Here is a 16791-nt window from a genome sequence, read left to right as displayed (position 1 = left end):
CGCCAGGCCACACACTTCTTTGGTGACGCGCCAGAAGCTCCGGGAGCTCGGATGGGAGGTTCTTTTGCATCCGCCGTATAGTCCGGACCTTGCACCAAGTGACTACCACCTGTTTTTGTCCATGGCGAACGAGCTAGGTAGTCAGAAGATAGCCACAAAAGAGGCCTGTGAAAATTGGCTATCCGAGTTTTTTGTCAATACGGAAGCGAGCTTCTATAACAGGGGTATTATGAAGTTGGCATCTCGTTGGGAACAAGTCCTCGAACAAAACGGCGCATATTTGACTTAAAACAGATGATTGTAACTAATTTTATGAACAAATGAAAATTCAAAAAAAATACCGCAGGACTTTTTTGACAGCCTAATATATACAGTCATTCCACGCCAAACCGATATAGTGGATCTCAGATTTTCGTCAAAAGTGGTAGTTTTGTTTTTTATCGCAAATTGTTAGACCCGTTTTTTTTTATTTTTTTGATAGGGTGACCATTCCCATTTTAGGGTGGTCCGAAAAATCTTTTTTTTTCGCATTTTTGCTAAAAATGCCTTTTTTCAAAAATTCATAACTATTGAACCACTGGACCAATTCAGATTTTCGACATATTAAATTAAAGCCAATTAGCTGGTATTTTTTGGAAAAATACTACAGTTGCAGAAAATTTAAATAATATTTTCATTATTATTGGTTGTTCATGGTCTCGGAACCAAAAGCGCTATATTTTTTATATTTTTTCCTGGAAAGCTGAGGATTTTTCCAATAACATATCTCGAAACCAGCGAAGCGTTTTTTTCGTTTTTGAGTTATGATTTTTCAAAGTTTACCAATGGTTCAAAAATAATTTTTCCCTATTTTCCCAAAAATGACTTTTTTCAAAAATTTATTACTTTTGAACTACTGGACCGATTCAGATGATCGCCCTATTAAAATAAAGCCTACTAGCTAGCTTTTTTTTTTTACAAAAAATAACACACTTTCCAAATAATTGGATTATAGTCACATACATCCAGTCTAGTCGCATAGAAATATTGCACGAAAACCGAAAACATGTTAACTTTGAAAAATCATAACTTAAAAAGGAAAAATAACACCTCTTTGGTATATGGATATATTATGTGAAAAAGCCTTCAGGAAAAAATATAAAAAAATATGGCGCTCGTGGTCCCGAAACGATGTGAGCTATAAAAATATGTATAATCAATAATTACGAAAACAAAATCCATTTTTATTCAGAGTGTGTTATTTTTTGAAACAATACTAGCTCATTGGATTTAATTTGATATGTCGATTATCGGAATCGGTTCAGTAGATCAAAAGTTATGATTTTTTGTAGTGGAAAAAATGGGGGAAAAATGATTTTTCGGACCATCGGTTAACTTTGAAAAATCATAACTCAAAACCGAAAAAAGACACCTCTCTGGTTTCTACATATGTTATGTAAAAAATCCTTAGCTTTCCAGAAAAAATATAAAAAAATATAGCGCCTTTGGTTCCGAGACTATGAAAACAATAGAAAACGAATACAATCAATAATAACGAGAGCAGAATTAAAATTTTCTACAGTTATAGTATTTTTTCAATACTATAACTAATAAGATTAGGTGCTTGGCTTTAATTTGATATATCGATCATCTAAATCCGTGTTGTATTTCAAAAGTTATGAATTTTTGAAAAAAGTAATTTTTGGAAAAAAAAGAAAAAGTTGATTTTTTGGTTAACCTTAAAATGGAAATGGTCACCCTAATGAAAAAAAATAAAAAATACGGGTCTAATGTTTTGCGATAAAGACAAAACTACGAATTTTCAAGAAAATCTGAGAACCACTATATCGGTTTAGCATGGAATGGCTGTAATTTAAAAAATGGGTACAAGATAGTAAAACTATTATTGACGAACTTTGTGGAACATCGAATTTTCATGAATCTTCGAAACTTCGATGTTTTTGTATGTTAACAATTATTTTTAGCCACAAGTTATGAATCCTAATGTGATTTAAAATAAGAAAGCTCTTAATCAATCTCCTTCTAAATGCAGCCATTCTCGAGATATTTGAAAAAAACATTTCTGATTTATTGTCTTTTTCAATTTTAGTTTTTTTAAATTATATATGCATTTTGAATTTTTTTTTAATTTTTTCATACAAATGAAAAATTATGAAATTTTATTAATTTGCTTATAATTTTCAACAACTTTTCCAAATACATCATTTTGGTAAAACTATATGTTTAGGAGTTACGTTGAAAAACATTATCGCTACGTTTTGCATTAACCCAGATGTCTTCAAATGTTTTTCAGCGTAAGTTTAGTAGCTGAGAAATAAAAGGAGAAACAGATAACATGATTGTAGCATGAAAAAACAGTTAGTCATTTGTTAGAATATACGTTTTAATTTTAAACAAATAATTCACTATTTGATAGCACGGATTTTGTAATTTACGCGGGGTTTTACACACCAGGTGTCCTCCGCGTAAAAAGCGACTCCAGTGTATTTCATATTAAAAAATTCAAATAAAAATAAAAGACAAATAAACAAAGAAAAACTAATTTAAAATTTCACGTTTTAAGATCATAAAATTTTTAAGTTGATGATAGATATAATGGTTTTTACTCATCTAGCTTTGTGCTACCCCTTATTCACGATAATTTAGATTTCTAGCAAAAATAATGGTTTTCTTCTTCTCCAATCTAATATTATATGTTGAAAACAGGAAAACAACATTCCTGCCCTACAATGATAAATTGTATGAACTTATCAATCACATATATCTCGAACAAAATGAGGAAATTATGTGAATGAACTTTTCCGTCTCAAACTCGACAGGCAGTATAGCGAAACACGTCCATATCACATATAAATAAGCATTCAAAGTAGTTCTGAATCACAGTTCACTCGAGTCGGCGATCACAGCTACAGAACACCACCACCACCCACAATGATGAAACTTACTATATTTCTACTGTTTGCAATGACAATTGCTGCGGTTAACTGTTATCCGGGAGGTTTGTTTAACGTAAATTAAATGTGATAATTCTTTTCTTACACTGTTTAATCTAGGATTGTGCGGTTTACACGAAATTAATACATGTGGAAGGATCAGGTCAGGACCATGCGGGTGTGCCTGTGCTCCCGGATACGTGCGAAGTTTGGTGGGAGCTTGCGAATCTACGACCATCTTGCATGAGACGACTCGTTGGGGACATCCAGGGTATGCCTTAGGATATGGATATCCTGGTTGGGGTTACCGCGGATTGCCATATGCTGGAATTGGTCTGATTTAAACAACAGATGAGTTTGAATATGGTTTCAACTTTTCTATGAATATGGAAAGGCCCTGAATAAATCATAGCATAATGTCTCCGAAACGGTTCAACGATTTATTGAAATGGAAACATATCACAGCCCCATCATTGTGGATTAATAAAAAAATGTCCAATTACTTTATGCGGGTCTCCGATATTGATTTGACAACACGACTTTTCTGGGTGACAACACTGATAAACTATGCGTGAAGCTTTTCCCAAAACCTTGACGAAATACATCATTTAACTATCGCTGAAGGAAATTTCAATTGTATACTTTTCAAAACAACTCGAAGATTCATTGGCCTCTGGCTAAACTCACACACCAAATGGAAATACATTGTTGATTCTACTACTCGTGATGTTCATGGTTTTTTGTTCTGAGAATCGGATTCAAGGCCTGTGAGAAACTGTTGTGTAAAGAACTAAATGTACTTTCACTCTATACACAAGCCTATGTTCTGCAATTTTTAGGCCATGGAAAGTTCTTCCAGTTTTTATCTGGAAGTTAGTAGTTTCCAGAGATATGTAAGAAGTCGGTTGAATTGAAGTATTTAGTGCAGGATATAACAACAATCTCCATAGAAAAAACTAACCATTTGAATTTTATTGTTGTGTTCAAGGGCGAAACATTTAAAAAACAAAAATTTCAGAGTTTCATAACTATAGAACCAGGAAAAACTCTCACTCCTTTACAAAATTAATGTCAATTTCACATGAATTACAATAAGTTTCTAATTCGTAGGTCATCTTTAGTTCTCCATTAGTTCAAATAACCCGTTCGGAGTGATTTTGACTAAGCTGTGTCATGTTGTAGTGTGTATCTTGTTCAATGCAGAGGATACTGCTCGTTTAAGCTCTTCAAATCACTCATACTGCTTGTAAGCTGCATCTACTATTCGTACGATCACTCCTCATAAGTTCTTCATTGAGTTTTGATCTGGTAAATAAACTGACCAGTCCAGAATCTGAAGCCCCTATTCATTGAACCATGCCATGACTTTCCGGATGTTACGAATTGATGCCAAATTACCCAATTATCACGGTGTTTTTGATCCAAAAACAGAATTAAACGATTCTGAGTTACTTCAATTGCACTTCTGACTGTACATTGGTGTTGATGAAAAGCTCTCTGAACCAGGCCGTTTTGAAAATATTTTCCTCCAACCATCAAACTGCCGCCTGCAAAGTTACGAGTTGAATAACTACATGACACGTTCCGTAAGTCCTTCCAGTATGAAGAAATTCCATTCAAGTTGTAATTCTTTTTATCAGAGAAGTTCTCCAGATATAGTGGAACCCGTGGGATTAGCTTCTACATTAGGTTTAAGAACCGCAGCTTTGGAGATGAGATTTTTATGGTTTGGGGAGAATTTTCTCAAAAAGGATTAGGTAGCTTACCATCAACACGAATGAACAGTCAGAAGTGCAAAGAAGTACTTAAGAATCATTTACTGCTGTTTTTACATCAAAAACAATAATCACATTGGGTAATTTGACATCAATTCATAAAGTCCGGAAAGTCATGGCATGGTTCAATGAATAGGGGCTTCAGATTCTGGACTGGTCAGTTTATTTACCAGATCAAAACTCAATGAAGAACTTATGAGGAGTGATCGTACGAATAGTAGATGCAGCTTACAAGCAGTATGAGTGATTTGAAGAGCTTAAACGAGCAGTATCCTCTGCATTGAACATGATACACACTACAACATGACACAGCTTAGTCAAAATCACTCCGAACGGGTTATTTGAACTAATGGAGAACTAAAGATGACCTACGAATTAGAAACTTATTGTAATTCATGTGAAATTGACATTAATTTTGTAAAGGAGTGAGAGTTTTTCCTGGTTCTATAGTTATGAAACTCTGAAATTTTTGTTTTTTGAATGTTTCGCCCTTGAACACAACAATAAAGTTCAAATGGCCAGTTTTTTATATGGAGATGTTATGTCCTACTCTAAATACTTCAATTCGAACAACTTCTTACATATCTATGGAAACTCAGAAAAAATGAGTGGTTCTATAGTTGTGAAGCGCAGTGTATGCTAAGTGTAGAAATGCGAAATAGGAATTTTACTAACGAATCGTCCTAGCTGTCGATGTAGTTCTTGTCAATCTGAGTTGTTGGAAATATCTGGTAAAGCGTTTTAACATTTGGAAAAGTTTCTCCATTTACAACAAAACGAGTTTATCTAATGAGCATAGTTCTGAAAAGCATTTCACAGGTCGATCTTTGTGTCTTGAAAACATGATTTTCGGGCAGCGTTATGTTCGATGCGCTAGTTACAAAAGAAAGTTATTATTTCCTCGAATAGTGATTGGTTATGAATAGGGTCTAGATAGCGAGGACTACCATACAAACGAAACACAAATTTCTGCATAACTCGAGAACTAATCAAGCAAATGGAGCCAAACTTGGCATGTGAGGATTATATATTCCTTTGATGGTTTGACATACCTCCGTCCTTTGAAAGAAGAATGAGGGTCCCATAAAAATATTGCACATACCAACCACATTAACAACTAAACACGACAATTGAGAATTTTCGTAAAACTCTGAAAATCTAATTCCCAAATGTTCTTCAAAACATAAGAAAAGAATAGTTCGATTTGAGATGTCATATTATTTGCAAATAATTGAAGAATCTTGAGCGAGAATTGTGTCTGAAAATAAATTCATATTATAATGACGAGTTTTTGTAGAAGTACTAGGAAATTTATAGTAAAAGAAAATTGTATAGTAATTATAATAGTACCATATAAAGCGTGCATTTAATAATGCAATTTATTAAGCATGAATTAAGATACAAAGCCTAACTTGTAAGAAATTTGTATAAAACAAACAAAAAATGAAATGAGTATAGATTTATGTAAAAAATGTACCTCGTTGCCGCGTGCACAATCTTATTTTAACGTCCATATAAAATGAAACGAAAAATTGATTTCTGATGTTACACCACTAATGAACGGCTCCATCGTGAACTCATGCATTAATACATGATACTTGAGAGAAAGAAACGAATTCAGTCTGGAGTGAGTCACTTCGGCATATTGAAGTGACTCACTCCAGACTGAATTCCATTCGACGGTGAAGAATGAAATGAGCACGGAGCGTCGTAGATGAGATAGCAACGAAAACGCCCGAATGACTGTTGATTTATGTTGACAGAGAAACTGTTGGAGGAAGCGAAAACTCATTTCCAATTGAATGCGAAAGCCGATGGTTGCTAACCTCAGTTGAATATGACTCTATCAAGTCCTGCTATCGAGGCCTTTCTCGAGACATTTTGTAAAACTCATTGTGAACTTTCAATGTTGAGAAAGGTTGATTGCTCGCCGGTTTGAGCGTTTTAGTAACAACAATATCAAATGACATCTCGCGTATCTTTTGAAAATGGCCTATGGGCCATTCTCTTCATTGATCCCTTACAAAACTTTACAATTCTTATACTTTCTATATGTACTACGCGCGTGACGTTCAAACTATTGTAGACTAATCCGTTCAATAAAAACATCGTCAGGTACAATAACAAATGAAAAAAAAAGTCTGCATAGAACTGTTCACATACATTATCCGTTCGTATAAAACATCGTCAGTTAAAATTTTCGCCATAAAACAACATAAAATTCATTCAGCTTCCGCGTGTGAAATACAGCTTCTCATAAATTCTGCTAATGTTGTTGCACGTTTAATATGTCTTGGCATCGAGTTGAAAAATTTTTTTCCTTTAAAATACAACGAATTTTGTGAAGCACATGTCAAGAAATTGAATGTTCTCAATTTATTCGCGTTTCTAGTGTTATAACTACGAAAGTCACTTTCTCTTTCAACTCGATCATACAAATATCAAAGTACCAAAACGTTAATTACTTTAAAAATGAACACCATAGTTAAATAAACAATTCTTATTGCGCGGATAACCATTACAAAGCGCCCAGCATCAATGATGAGGAAGTGAACCTATTAAATTTCAGTATTAATCGCATTATTTTATTCTGCAAGCGCTGTAATTTCGATATTTGTGTTCCATTGGCTAGCAATAGAATGGAAGAACAATAGTCTAAATGAAGAGAGATGATTGATTAGAATAACTGTATTTTGCTGCAAATAGTTAAATCGGCATAAGATTTCAAACTTCTTGTCAATTTTCTTGATGACATTGTCAATGTGAGGGTTGAACTTAAGTTTGTCATCAATAATCACGCGATATTCAATCTCTCGAACACGGTCAATAGTCTCATAATTAATAACAATAGATGTTCTCATTCATTCGATTTCGCGAGATTATCATAATTTAGTTTTACTTATGTTCAATTTCAATTGCTTATACTCCAACCATCTACTTAGAAAACGCTAATCTTCATTCAAGTGCCAAACGTTCTGATATACATCTTTAGCTGCAATGAATAACACAGTGTCCTTTGAGTTCTGTCACAAAAATAGTTTTCAAACTATTACATGTAGTACTCCTAATTCCAAAGCACTTAATCGTGTTCAACAACAAGGGCCTAGAAATTGTTTCGAAAGCGCATTCTGGATACAAAAAAAAAACAGCAGTAATGGTTTCTATATCATCTCATTTTTCATTCAATTTTGCAAATAACAAGATCAATGCGGTTTCACAGATATGACCTTCCCGATATCCCAATTGTTCTGGTATCAGCAAAGAGTTACAATCTTCGATAAATAATTAAAATAAATATTAAGATAAAGTGTACCATATGTAAAATGTTGAACAACGATCTGTACCATTTAAAAACATTTTTCATTGTTCCCGAAGCAGAAGAATGTATTCGAAGGATACACTATTTATTAATATTCATCACGGAGATTTAGAAACACATGCGGAATTGATGTGTATAAACTGTTCCTTATCCAGCACCGTTTGATATTGTGAAACACGTGTAGAACACATATAAATAATCATTCGAAGCAGCAATAGATCACAGTTCACTCGAGTTTACGCTAATCTACAGAACACCGCTAAACACAATGATGAAACTAACCGTTTTTCTACTATTTGCAATGACAATTGCTGCTGTTAGCTGTTATCCGGGAGGTTAGTAGAACGTGACTTAAAACTGATAAATTCGTTCACACGCTGTAATTCTAGGATTGTGCGGTTTACACGAGATTAACACCTGCGGAAGGATCAGGTCTGGACCATGCGGATGTGCCTGTGCTCCCGGATACGTGCGGAGTTTGGTGGGAGCATGCGAATCTACGACCATCGTACATGAGACGACGCGTTGGGGATATCCAAGGTATGGATATCCCGGATGGGGATACCGTGGCTTACCGTATGCTGGAATTGGCCTCATTTAAATAATCGTCATGAATGAATATAATTTCGCTTTCATGTTTATGGAAAGGAGCGATTTTGAATGAATTAAATAACGATCATGTCTCCAAAACAGTTCCGGAATGAAATAACAAGATATCACAGCACCATACTTAAAAGTTATAAAATATGTACTGATCATTTCTTAACAAGTGCCCGAAACCGATATGACGAGAGTTGATTAACACTAGATTGCCCAAGCAAGTCATTTTGACTACTTTTCAATTTCAATTAGTAATATAATTATGACACAATTTCCTTAAAAGTTGTGACTTATTGTACAACTTATAAATACACGTATTAATGAGTTGTACAAAAAGTCACATGTGTCATGATTACTTTTCTAACTGGAACTGTCAAGCAGTCAAATTGACTTGCTTGGGCAATCTAGTATTAATAAAGAATTAGACATTGTTCAATTATCTTAACATATTAAGGACCGTAGAGAAATCTGTAAGACATACGCCTGGGACCACACGTTTTGGGGTAAACTTGTACGCTTCATTTGTTCGGATTCCACGATCGTTTACTTCGGTGTGGATGAGACGAAGGCGAGCCATCGATAGGCCTTGTTAGATTCTTGCAGATCAAGGATTTAACCATCAAGTGTAAAAAACACGGGTTATTTCTTGATACATTCGTAACAGACGGAACGCGAGACGGAAACACAAGAAAACTTGTGAGTGGCCCTTAATATGTTAAAATTTAAAAAATCGCGGGGTTTTATCCGAGACACGACCTCTTAGGACGTAGGACCACACGTTTTTTTTTAATTTGTTGGTTTATAATTTCGGATATTATTTTGCGAATACGTCGAAAATTCATAAATAACTCGTTAGTAGAAAGTTCCGGGGACCCCGAAAAGGTTCAATGGGTTGCGTGGTTCTGTAGAATCATTCCGAGAAGCAACGATTCTTTCTTGCCTTTGCGAGAACAATCACTAATTGGTCATATGTCGCAATTTGTTTCTTTATATCAATGCATGCATTACAATGAGTATTTAACGAGAGACATCTTCCATGCATCATCAACAAGCATCAAACACGCGCCTAACAGATGCACACAGTTGCAGCGAAAAAATGACACATCGCGAGAATGACCGTTTATGAAAAATCGTTTCTCGACTCTCGGTCAAAACCGTTAACAAAGCTAGGAGCTTGTTGCATCAGAACAGAGCCGATGCGCACGAGAGCAAACACAAATGGCAACTAAAAGTATCGAACATGTGCTATTTACATGTACAGTAAATGAAGTTCTAAGTTTCGCGCAACGAAAACGAGCAACACACACAAAGCCAAACACTGATGGCTAGAAGCGACCTATAATCATTTGCACTCTTCTCTTTTTTCGCCTGATTGTGATTTGGATGATTGTGTTAATTGCAATGACAGATGCACTTCATACTATGCAAGGGTTGAGTTTTCTTCGCAAATATTTTCTTTTCGCTATCCCCCTTCGTTGTTTCTATTCTAGCGGCTGCCCGTTATAGACTGCTCTGTTCGGGGAAGCACACAAATGGATGGAACAAATGTATGGGGAAATGGGAATGCTTCCGATTTTCATCAATTTAAACAATATTCAGACTATGGGATTGTAATGTACAGCTTATCAAACAAATATTAGAAAATTTCCGATTCGATTGGTATGCAAATCGTTAAAATCCGTTCGCGGCAAAAATAGTTATTAACGTTAACTTTATTTCATAAAAACGTGACCAGTTTCCTGATTTGGCACCCTTAATGTAAGACGTAGTCCTACGTCAAGAATATATTTTCTTAAACTCAGATATAGCAGGTGCTCTATGTGTCAAAATAGCAAAGTGTTCGACCACAAGCAATATGAGATTGTATAGCAGGGGTTCCACTGAGGAAACTGACACAACTCGAAGGTTCGTTCACTTTTATTACATTCACGAACCTAATGGAATTGTGTATGGGTATATTTACTATTAGCAATGTTTGAATGTATGCCATTGAGAAATTGTTGAGCAGAGAACGTGTTGAAACGGGCGATCTTTATGAAAAAATCGATCTTGTCGAATCGATTCTCCAAACGGCGTAGGGATCGATCCACTGATTAAATCGGAACCAAAGAATCGATCTTTGCCGAATCGATCTTTGAAAAATCAAAAGATCTTTTTCCAATTTATCTGTTTATTTTATAGGAGTGTCGTGTTCTTAGACATGGAATACAAATTTCATATTTCTATCCAAAAATCAAAAACATTTTGTTTTGATCCTCAGCAAATTTAAAGTCCAGAAAAACATTTTCCAAGGCATTCCTTTTGTGACGACCAGGAATCTTTTTATCAAGCACTAGCTGACCCGGCAAACTTCGTCCCGCCCAAAATTTGTTTTTTGTTATTGTTATTTTGTTTGTAATACTTTCAAACATTCACGTTTTCTTACTAAGCGCAAGTTCATGAGTCCAATCGTAGTACTGTTCATTGATTGATCTTCTAATCGATCCCGTTGAGTTTACCTTTTACTAAAAAAAAACACCAAAACTCATCATTATAAAATCAGAATATTTTCAGACACAATTCTCGTTCAAGATTTTTCAACCACTTGCAAATAACATGTTTCTCCGCTTGCAAATAACAACCACTTGCAAATAACATGTTGTATGGCAGCCCCACTTTAGAGAGGAGGGTGGAGTGTCTAACCAGTGAAAATATTTGCTGCGCCCTAAAACCTCCATATACCAAATTTAGTTCTGTTCGCTTGATTAATTCACGAGTAATGCAGAAATTTGTGTTTCATTTGTATGGCTGAACAAAACCATACACTCCGTACGGGTAGGCCAATCGTCGTGGAAACCGACAAAATCGTTGAAAACATCCAAGTAGACCGGCATGTGAGCACTCGCTCGATTGGCTATGAACTGGGTATAGACCATAAAACCGTTTGGAACCATTTGTAGAAAATTGGATTCCAAAAAAAGCTGGATGTATGGGTGCCACACGAGTTGACGCAAAAAAATATTTTAGACCGAATCAACGCCTTCGATGCACTGGTGAAACGGAACGAACTTTGAAGAAGATGGTAAATAGTGGTGATAAAAAGTGGATTACATTACATCACAGACTCCGTGGATTATTCAAATAGAAGAGGCTGCTTATAATAAAAATATTAACTTCTGTTGGGTTCCCGGTCATACCGGAATTCCTGGAAATATTGCCGCCGACAGATTGGCCGGTAGAGGCAGAGCATAAGAACCCCCCAATATTCCCATTCTTCGCTCTGATGCGAAACGATGGGTAAAACAGCAGATTCGCTAAAGTTGTGACATAGCCTGCAGAAACAGTAGAACAACTTTTCTTCAAAGAATCAAAAACACCACTCTTCCATGGCATGACAGAAATAACAGTAAGGATAGACGGCTTCTCACCCGTCTTAGAATCGGCCATACAAAGGTCACTCATACATATCTTTTTCAAAGAAATAAAGAAAAACCTCAATGTTCTTGCAATGATACCCCCATTTATGTAAGTCACCTTCTACTGGATTGTCAGCACACACAAGAAGCTAGAATTAGGAATAACATTGGACAGAACTTAAGGGACATATTAAGTAAAGATGAATCACAAGAAAATAATCTAATTCAATTTTTGAAAGAAACAGAACTTTATAAAGAAATTTGAGAAACTAAGAAAGGGTAATAAAATAGAAACCAAAAAAATATCGAAGAATATAACTAAGCGGGGACGAATGGATCGTACGGTTTCAAGCCACCGTGAACAATGGTAAGGAAAAAGAATAAAATTTGAATACAATAAAAAAATTGTAGTACTGGAATCTCCTCGTATTCGGAATAAATTTGCGCATCAATTCAAATTGTCGCGAAAGTTGTGGTGGAATATATCAATATTCAAACAAGAAACAATACTAACATTCCATTAGTTTGGAAAATGTGCGAAAATATACAACAAATTGAGCCGCTAGTTCAAGCGTTCCATTGGATTGCAATTCATTGAATATAAATTCATCATTTCTCTGTTAAAAACCAACATTACAAAAATGTAGCCTTACAATGAAAAAATGAAAGTAATTCCCATACAACAAGTCAACACTAACTTGGTAGATCTTTAAGTAGTGTGCTAAATTTATAAATAAGAGTGTAGCTTAACAACAACAACAAAACAATGTTTCTGCCTTAAAATAAACGGGAAATGATACAATCTTATCCATTAAGGATATGTCTAACAAAATGAGGAAATCGTGTGGATAAACTTTTCCGTCTCAATGTCATACAATGTAGTGTAGCGAAATACGTTCATTGCACATATAAATAATCCTCCTAAACAGCACTCAATCACAGTTCTCTTCAGTCTGCTCTAATCTACAGAACATCGCTACCCACAATGATGAAACTCACAGTTTTTCTACTATTTGCAATGACAATTGCTGCTGTTAGCTGCTATCCGGGAGGTTTGTACAACGTGACATAAAACTGATAAGTTCGTTCTCACGCTCTCTATTCTAGGATTGTGCGGTTTACACGAGATTAACACCTGCGGTAGTATCAGGTCTGGACCATGCGGATGTGCTTGTGCTCCAGGATACGTGCGGAGTTTGGTGGGTGTGTGCGAATCTAGGACCATCATTCATGAGACACGTTATGGATATCCAGGATATGCCTTAGGATATGGATATCCTGGTTGGGGATACCGTGGCTTACCGTATGCTGGAATCGGACTGATTTGAACAACCGACCTATTAGAACATAAACTCGCTGCATGATTATGGAAAGGAGCGATTTTGTGTGAAATATAGCCTTATGATGTCTCCGAAACTGTTCTAGAATCATTAGAACAACAAGATATCACAACACTAAATATGTCTAATCGTTTCTCATCAAGTCTTTGTGACCGATTCAAAGAAATTTTCATAATACCACAAACATAATACATTGTACAGCCTCAGTGGAATGGTAGCTGGAACAACTCGAAGGTTCGTTCACCTCTGACGACACTCACGAACCTAATGAAATTGCATAGCTATCTCTACTACTTGTTGGGAAAAGTACGTGCTAAAACGCACTTTTGTTCCATATACAGGCCTATATTCTACTCGATAGAACTCAACGGATACTTTTTCCAGTCTTTCAGTTTCACAGTCCCATCGAAGAGAGTTGGACGATATGTCAGGTCTCCGGCACCGATTGAGATAAAAAGCTCAATTTTGAGCTATTTGGACACTATTTCGATGTGTTCATTCCATATAAAAAAGAATCAAATAAATCTCAATCATATGATACTAGCTGACCCGGCAAACTTCGTCCCACCCAAATATTTTTTTTGTTATCAATATCTCCAAATATTCACGTTTTCTTACTTACGACCATGAGTCCAATCGTAGAACTGTTCATTGATTCATCTTCTAATTGACCCTTTACAATTTACTTTTAATATAAATTTCCTAGGACTTCTATTAAAACTCGTCATTATAATATCAGATTATTTTCAGACACAATTCTCGAAGATTTTTCAACCACTTGCCAATAACAAATTTCTCCGTTACTTGGAATAAATGTTTGATACAGCAAATATGATAGAATAAAGACAGTCCTAAATCGGACAATTCCTTTCTCTTGGTTTGCTAATATCAACACACTCGGTGATCCATTTTTTTAATAGATAGAAGAAGATATAGGAGTGCGTTCTATCACATTAAAATCCATTTCCACTTTCGAACAAAAATCAATTTCGTTAGCGCAAACATCAAATGGACTAACAACGTTTGTCACTATGTAATTGTAGAACATATGCGAATTTCAATTTTCCTAATTTTTCCATTTTCCTTCAGAGTTCTCCGAAAATTTTCAATTGTCATGTTTGGTTGGAATATGTGCGGTTGAAATATGTGTATTACTTATACTGGACTCCCTCTCAATTTCAGAGGAGAATGGGGTGTCATACCATCATAGATACATTTCTCGTATCCAAAAATCTTCACGTCCCAAATTTGGCTTCATTTGCTGTATTAGTTCTCGAGTTATGTAGAAGTTTGTGTTTCATTTGTATGGCAGCCCACCTCTAGAGAGAGGGGAGGAATGTCAATTCACAATAGAAACGTTTTGTGCCCCCTAAATCTTCCACATGCCAAATTTGGCTCGGTTGGTTCTCGAGTTATGCAGAAATTTGTGTTTCATTTATATGGTAGCCTCCCCTTAGAGAGGGGGAGGAGCGTCGAACCACCACGGAGACGTTTATCGATCCCTAAAACCACTATATGCCTAGTTTGATTCCATTTACTTGATTAGCTCCGGAGTTAGTTCTGGAAACATTTCTCGTATCCAAAAATCCTCACATCCGAAATTTGGCTCCATTTGATTGATTAGTTTTCGAGTTGTACAGAAATTTGTGTTTCATTCCTATGTCAGCCCCCTCTTAGAGAGGGGGGAGTAGTGTCTATTCACCATAGAAACGTTCCGTGTCCCCTAAAACCTTCACACGCTAAATTTGGCTCCATTTTACTGATTAGTTTTCGAGTTATGCAGAAATTTATGCTTCATTTGTATGACAGCTCCCCCTTAGAAAGGGGGGAGGAATGTCTAACCACCACACAAACATTTATTGCGCCCTAAAACCTCCACATGCTAAATTTAGTTTCGTTTGCTTGATTAATTTTGAAGTAATGCTGAAATTTATGTTTCATTTGTATGGCAGCCCCTCCTTAGAGAGAAGGGAGGGGTCTCGGACTATCATAAGAACCTTCCCCGGCCCCAAAAATCCCTACATACCAATTTTCATGTCGATCGCTTCAGTAGTCTCTTAGTCCATAAGAATCAGACAGACAGACAGACAGACAGACAGACAGACAGAAATACATTTTCATAGATATAGATAATTGCTGCCAGGTTATCTGTTTTGTATGTCTTTTATGTTTTGCGATGTATTATCATAAATTCAGTTATTTGTAGAAACAACAGAAACTTGAATCTCTAAGCAAATGAGATATGATCTCCCAAAAGTTCATGTCGACGCAAGGAACAGCGCTACAAATTCGCAGTAAACTACAGTACGAGATACTTTCATAAGTCTTTACAGTAAGACTCTCTTACTATGTTTTCTGTCATTTAAGAGAAATACTGAGACTAAATCAGAATTGCCTTTTTCCGACATGTTCATACATGGTGGTCCCAAAATGACTATTCTGGCAATGTTTCTGTGTTTGGATATGCCTTTCCAAATTAGATTTACCTGCAATGATTTATTGTTGATTTGAAACTTCTGTTATTGGTTTGCCATTAAAATCTCCATTCAGACCTTGTTCACGCAAATTAGAAGAAATTATTAAGCTGTAGCCAATGTTGTCCGTTAAATGCAGTTGAAAGTCAATTAGAAAACGTCAATCCAACTCCGAGGTGCTGTGGTTCTAGTGAAAATAAAAATATTACCTACGTCTATTTTTACCCGTTTTAACAACATAAGGTCAGATATTGTTATGTATCCCTTCGAGCGCCTTGTCGTTTTCAAACCAATTTGTCAGTCAAATCTGTTTTTGTAATGGTTCCATTTGGTCAACAATCAGTAATTCCTTTTGGAACCTTTTTTTTTTTCTTAAGATGTAGAAGCAGACGAAGAAGAAGAAGAAGAAGAAGGAGAAGAAAAAGAAGAAGAGAAAGATGAAAAAAGAAGAAGAAGAATGATACTCAACGCTTGAATCGCATGCAAGCAGGGTTGCCAACTGTAATTTAGAAAAATCAGGAAGAATGAAAATAAAAATCAGGAGAAATCAGGATTGGGTTGCACAGAAAGTTCGTGCCGATTTTTGGGAGAACAAAAGCATCATTTTTGAAGGCAGACATACATTTATTCAGTTTCATATGCACAGTTGTGTTACACAATCTTGATTCTTTGAGCTCGGTAGATCGAACCGAGTTACAAATCTCGCGAGATCTACAAATTTTTGCAAATAAGCCGTCGAAATGTAAACAACTTTGTCATCAAGTGTTAAAATATCTGACGATTATTTGGTAATTCTGGTGATTGCCACTCACGCTATGTTTTATTACTGCAGAGGTATTTTCACCACGGCTGGAGAAAATGTATACGACAAATGCAAGAGAGCTTCAAAAAACATCAAGTCATTAATTTTATTCAAAACTAAGTGCCTTTCCTGTGTCCTTTCGAGCGTGCAAAG

This window comes from Toxorhynchites rutilus, unplaced genomic scaffold (assembly GCF_029784135.1).
Source record: "Toxorhynchites rutilus septentrionalis strain SRP unplaced genomic scaffold, ASM2978413v1 HiC_scaffold_65, whole genome shotgun sequence".
Classification (NCBI taxonomy): Eukaryota; Metazoa; Arthropoda; class Insecta; order Diptera; family Culicidae; genus Toxorhynchites; species Toxorhynchites rutilus.
This window is presented reverse-complemented; position numbering follows the sequence as displayed.